The sequence below is a fragment of the Sapajus apella genome, unplaced genomic scaffold, assembly GCF_009761245.1.
Source record: "Sapajus apella isolate SASKATOON/1434 unplaced genomic scaffold, GSC_monkey_1.0 scaffold47, whole genome shotgun sequence".
Classification (NCBI taxonomy): domain Eukaryota; kingdom Metazoa; phylum Chordata; class Mammalia; order Primates; family Cebidae; genus Sapajus; species Sapajus apella.
Genome location: NW_022436987.1, coordinates 10217976 through 10225043, shown reverse-complemented (window position 1 = coordinate 10225043; position 7068 = coordinate 10217976).

Sequence of the window (7068 nt, the reverse complement as noted above, 5' to 3'; positions counted from 1 at the left end):
ATAAAAGCACTTAAATCAAATATTTTGTCAGAAAAATAGAAACTCTATGGCTTCTAGTTCATGTGACTTTAGTAATCTTTGGGAAATAAAAACAGTTTTAAAGATTATTGGTAAAATAATGTCTTCAAAATTTAGACATTTGGTCTAAATTAAGTGAGAGATTGTATTTGCTAAATATTTTAATGTCATAAACTGCTTCTTTGACTTTTGAAAATTGTGCAATTTACCTGCTTTAGAGCCAATGGATTCTAAGTAAGGCCTGGGGACATGTGGTACTAGCCATGTCTCCTACCTGTGTTGGAAACAGTCAGACTTTATCTGTTCTGTCATGCATCCTAGACTCTGCACCTGGTATGTAATTAAAATTGCTTACACTGAAAAGAAAAATTATGTGTTTTTGATGAAAAGCCATGGAATACGTTTTTTCAAAAAACTAATTTTGCCTAATTTGGAAAATTTAAGAATTATTTTTACTTGTAAGAAGGAAAATAAAACTGAAAGTTTATGCAAGTTGTAGAAGGTTTATGAAAAACTAACTTTGTAAAGAATTCTGTGAGTGAGCAAGTTGACTAAAATTAAAATGCTATTTATTATTTAGTTATTTTTAAATTAAATATTAAAATAAACGCACACTGACATAGGGTCAGAACTTGGCCCATATGTCAAAATAACAGGATCTTTTGGAACATTGATGTTATTTAACAAAAATATAATAAATTTATAAAAAGCTTATGAAAATCTGACTTTGTGATTAAACTAGTTAAAACTGAATAGATTTATAAAATTTAATTAAAAAGTAGCTTTACCATTAAAGATGCACTAATACAAAAATAAAATTTGGTTTTCTCTTTTGAAAAAAAATTTATAGAATATTGAGAGACAATAAAAGATTTTTGTTTGCCTTTTGAGTAAACTACAAAAAAAAAAGAGAGAGGGGAGGGAAAAGAGATAGATTCAGTTGGCTTTATGCAGTCTTTATTGGATCTTGTTTAGAAAGCTGATTCTCTCCTCTATCAGTGAGTATGGATTTTTGCCTTTAAAAATTTTTTTGGAGTTACCATTTTAGCTAAATGAACATCCTATGATCCTATTTTGCACTATCCAGTGTTTTAAACCTTTAATATTTGGCGAATATTACAAAATCCTATTCTAAATTTTTTTTAAAAGTAGGTCTCCAAAAGTCCAAAAGAGACAAATTCTTATTTGATGTATTAAAATCATACAGAAACCACTGTCAAATTTAAAATGGTATTTAACTTTGAGTTATATTCATATAAATATGTTAATATGTGTTACAACATTATATAAGATTCCTAAAATGCTGATATGTCTCAGTAAATGTTATTAGTCATAATTATAATTTTTTTGAGTTCTGGGGTACATGTACAGGGTGTGCAGGTTTGTTACATGGGTAAACATGTGCCATCATGGTTTGCTGCACCTGTCAACCCATCATCTAGATATTAAACCCAGCATGCATTAGTTATTTTTCCTAATGCTCTCCCTCCCCTCAACTCCCCCTAACAGGCCCCAGTGTGTGTTGTTCCTCTCCCTTTATCCATGTGATCTCATTGTTCAGCTCCCACTTGCAAGGAAGAGCATTCAGTGTTTGGTTTTCTGTTCCTGTGTTAGTTCACTGGGAATAATGGCTTCCAGTTCAATCCATGTTCCTGAAAAGGACATGATCTCATTTCTATTTATGGCTGCATAGTATTTCATGCTATATATGTACCACATTTTCTTTATCCAGTCTATCACTGATGGGCATTTGAGTTGATTCCATGTCTTTGCTATTGTGAATAGTGCTGCAATGAACAAACACATGCATGTTATCTTTATAACAGAATGATTTATATTCCTTTGGGTATATACTCAGTAATGGGATTGCTGGGCTAAATGATATTTCTGGTTCTAGATCTTTGAGGAATTGTCACTCTGTCTGCCACAATGGTGGAACTAATGTACATTCCCACCAACAGTGTAAAAGTGTTCCTATGTCTCTGCAACCTCTGCAGCATCTGTTGTTTCTTGACTTTTCAATAATTGCCATTGTGACTGGTGTGAGATGGTATCTCATTGTGCTTTTGATTTGCATTTCTCTAATGATCAGTGATGTTGCCCTCTTTTTCATATGTTTGTTGGCTTCTCAAAAGAATGTTTTCTTTTGAGAGGTGTCTGTTCACATCTTTTGCCCACTCTTTTATGGGGTGGTTTTTTTCTTGTAAATTTGTTTAAGTGTCTTGTAGATTCTGTATATTAGACCTTTATCAGATGTATAGATTGAAAAAATTTTCTCCTGCTCTATAGGTTTCTGTTCACTCAGACGATGGTTTCTATTTCTGTGCAGAAGCTCTTTAGTTTATTAGATCCCATTTGTCAATTTTTGCTTTCGCTGCAATTGTTTTTCTCAATTACATGAAGCCTTTGCCTATGCCTATATCCTAAATGGTATTAACCTTGATTCTCTTCTGGGTTTTTAACAGCTTTTGGTTTTACATTTAACTCTTTAATCCATCTTGAGTTAATTTTTGTGTAACGTGTAAGGAAGGAGCCCAGTTTCAATTTTCTGCATATGGCTAGCCAGTTATCACAGCACCATTTAATAAATAGAAAGTACTTTCCCCATTGCTTGTTTTTGTCAGGTTTGTTGAAAAACAGATGGTTGTAGATGTATGGTCATATTTCTGAGTTCTCTCTTCTGTTCCATTGGTCTATGTGTCTGTTTTTATGTCAGTATCATGCTATTTTGGTTACTGTAGCCTTGTAGTATAGGTTCAAGTCAGGTAGCATGATACCTCTGGCTTTGTTCTTTTTGCTTAGGATTATCTTGGCTATATGAGCTCTTTTTTGGTTTTATATAAATTTAAAATTGTTTTTTCCAATTTTGCTAAGAATGTCAATGGTAATTTAATGGGAATAGCATTGAATCTATAAATTACTTTGGGCAGTATGGCCATTTTCACAATATTGATTCTTCCTACCCAGAGCATGGAATGTTTTTCCATCTGTTTGTGTCCTCTCTGATTTCCCTAAGGAGTGGTGGCAGTTCTCCTTGAAGATGTCCCTCACTTTCTTTGTTACCTGTATTTCTAGGTATTTGTTTTATTCTTTTTGTAGCAATTGTTAATGGGAGTTCATTCATGATTTGGTTTTCTGCTTATCTGTTGTTGGTGTATATGGATGCTTGTGCTTTTTGCATATTGAGTTTGTATCGTGAGACTTTGGTGAAATTGCTTATCAGCTTAAGAAGTTTTGGGCTGAGAATATGGGGTTTTCTAGATATAGAATTGTGTCATCTGCAAACAAAGATAGTTTTGCTCCTTCTCTTCCTATTTGAACATGCTTTATTTCTTTCTCTTGCATGATTCTCCAGGCCAGAACTTCCAATATTATATTGAATAGGAGTGATGAGCGAGGATATACTTGTCTTGTGCCAGTTTTCAAGGGGAATGCTTCCAGCTTTTGCCCATTCAGTGTGATACTGGCTGTGGGTTTGTCATATATGGCTCGAATTATTTTCAGGTATGTTCCTTCAATGCCTAGTTATTGAGAGTTTTTAACACAAAAGGATATTGAATTTTATTGAAGGCCTTTTCTGCATCTATTGAAATAATCATGTGATTTTTGTCTTTAATTATGATTATGTGATGGAATTACACTTATTAATTTGCATATGTTGAACCACCCTTGCATACCAGTGATAAAGCCAACTTGATTGTGGTGGATTAGTTTTTTGATATGCTGCTGGACTCAGTTTGCCAGTATTTTATTGAGGATTTTTGCATAGATGTTCATCATGGATATTGGCCTGACGTGCTCTTTTCTGTTGTATCTCTGCTGGATTTTGGTATTAAGATGATGCTAGGCTCATAAAATGAGTTAGGGGGGAGTTCCTCCTTTTCAATTGTTTGGAATTGTTTCAGAAGAAATGGTACCAGCTCCTCTTTTTACCTCTGGTAGAATTCTATGTCTGGTAGAATTCAGCTGTAAATCCATCTGGTCCTGGGCTTTTTTTGGTTGGTAGGATATTTATTATTGCCTCAATTTCAGAACTTATTATTGGTCTATTCAGGGATTCAACTTCTTCCTGGTTCAGTCTTGGGAGGGTGAATGTGTTTAGGAATTTATCCATTGCTTCTAGATTCTCTAGTTTATTTGTACAGAGGTGTTTATAACATTCTTTGATGGTTGTTTGCATTTCTGTGGGGTCAGCAGTCATATTTCCTTTGTCATATTTTATTCTCTCTATTTAATTCTTCTCTCTTTTCTTATTTATTAGTCTGGCTAGTGGTCTATTTTATCAATTTTTTTTCCAAAAAAAAAAAAAAAAAAAACAGCTCTTGGATTCACTGATTTTTTTGAAGGGTTTTTTTTGTGTGTGTTTCTATCTCCTTTAGTTCTGCTCTGAGATTGGTCATTTCTTGTCTTTCACTAGCTCTGGGGTTTGTTTGCTATTGATTTTCTAGTTCCTTTAGTTGTAATGTTAGGATGTCAGTTTGAGATCTTTCTATCTTTCTGATGTTGGCATTTAGTGCTATAAATTTCCCTCTTAACACTGCTTTAGCTGCATTCCAGAAATTCTGGTGTGTTGTCTCTTTGTTCTCATTAGTTTCAAAGAACTTCTTGATTTCTATCCTAATTTCATTATTTACCCAAGAGTCATTCAAAAGCAGGTTATTCAATTTTCTTGTAGTTGTGTGGTTTTGAGTGAGTTTTTAATCTTGAGTTCTAATTTGATTGCACTATGGTCTGTGAGACTGTTTGTTGTGATTTCAGTTCTTTTGTATTTGCTGAGAAGGGTTTTACTTCCAATTATGTGATCAGTTTTAGAGTAAGCACCATGCCATATGGCACTGATAAGAATGTATATTCTGTTGGTTTTGGGTGGAGAGCTCTGTAGATATCTATCAGGTCCACTTGATCTACAGCTGAATTCAAGTCCTGAATATCTTTGTCAATTTCCTGTCTTAATGATCAGTCTAACAGTGGCAGTGGGGTGTTAAAGTCTCCCACTATTATTGTGTGGGAGTCTAAATCTCTTTGTAGGTCTGTAAGAACTTGTTTTATGAATCTGTTTCCTTTGTCAGAAACTGGGTGTATTAATCCTTTCTCACACTGCTGATAAAGGCATACCTGAAACTGAGTAATTTATAAAGGAGAGAGGTTTAATTGACTCACAGTTCAGTATGGCTGGAAAGTTCTCAGGAAACTTACAATTGTGGCAGAAGGCACCTCATCATAGGGCAACAGGAGAGAGAATGAGCACCAAGTGAACAGAGAAGCTCCTTATAAAACCACCAGATCTCATGAGAACTCACTCACTATTATGAGAACAGCATGGAAGAAACTGCCCTCATGATTCAATTATTTCCACCTGATGATGCCCTTGACATATGGGGATTATTACAATCCAAGGTGATATTGGGGTGGGGACAGAAAGACAATTCCATATCATTCTGCCCCTTGGCCCTCTCAAATCTCATATCCTCACATGTCAAAACACAATCATGCCCTTACAACAGTCCCCCAAAGTCTTTACTCATTCCAGCATTAACCCAAAAGTCCAAATCCAAAGTCTCATCTGAGACAAGGCAAGTCCCTTCTGCCTATGAGCCTGTAAAATCAAAAGCAAGTTAGTTACTTCCTAGATACAATAGGGGTACAGGTATTGGGTAAATACACCCATTCCAAATGGAAGGAATTGGCAAAAACAAAGGGGCTACAGACCCCGTGCAAGTCCAAAATCCAATAGGACAGTCATTAAACCTTAAAGTTTTAAAATGATCTTCTTTAACTCCATGTCTCACATCCAGGTCACACTGATGCAAGAGGTAGGGTCCCATGGCCTTGGACAGCTCCGCCCCTGTGGCTTTGCAGGATGCAGCCCCCCTCCTGCTGCTTTCATGGGCTGGCATTGAATGTGGCTTTTCCAGGTCTGGACATCCATACCTTTCCATACATCCTCTGAAATCTAGGTGGTTTTCAATTCTTATCTTCTGTGTCCCCATAGAACCAACACATCATGGAACCTGCCAAGGCTTGGGCCTTGCACCCTCTGAAGCAATGGCCTGAGCTGTACGTTGGCCCATTTTAGCTATGGTTGGAACAACTGGAACACAGGACACCCAGTCCTAAGGCTTCACACAGCAGGGGGCCCCTTGATCCAGCCCAGAAAACCATTTTTCTCTCCTAGGCCTCCATGATGGGAGGGGCTGCCACAAAAGTGTCTAACCTACCCTGGAGGCATTTCTCTTATTGTTTTAGCAATTACCATTTGGCTTCTCATTATTTATGCAAATTTCTGCACACTGCTTGAATTTCTTCCCCAAAAAATAGTTTCTTCTTTTCTACTGAATCAGCAAGTTGCAAGTTTTCCAAACTTTTAGACTCTGTCACCTCATGAAAGCTTTGATACATAGAAATTTCTTCTACCAGATACCCTAAATCAAACTCTCTCAAGTTCAAAATGTCACAGATCTATAGGGCAGGGGCAAAAAGTTGCCAGTTTCTTTGCTAAAGCATAGCAAGAGTTATCTTTGCTCCAGCTCCCAAGAAGTTCCTCATCTCCATCTGAGACCACCTCAGCCTAAAATTCATTGTTCATCCATATTACTATCAACATTTTGGTAAAAACCATTTAACAAGTCTCTAGGAAGTTTCAAACCTTCCCACATTTTCCTGTCTTCTTCTGACCCCTCCAAACTGTTACAACCTCTGCCTGTTACCCAGTTCCAAAGTCACTTTCACATTTTCGCATATCTTTACAGCAGTGTCCCACTCCCGGTACCAATTTACTGTATCAGATCATTCTCATGCTGCTAATAAAGACATACTCATGACTAGGGAACTTATAAAAGAAAGAGGTTTAATTGACTCACAGTTCAGCATGGCTGGGGAGGACTCAGGAAACTTAGAATCATGGTGGAAAGCACCTCTTCACAGGATAGCAGGAGAGAGTATGAGCACCAAACAAATGGGGTAGCCCCTTATGAAACCATCACATCTTGTGAGAATTCTCTCACTATCATGAGAACAGCATGGCAAAAACTGCCCCCATGATTCAATTAT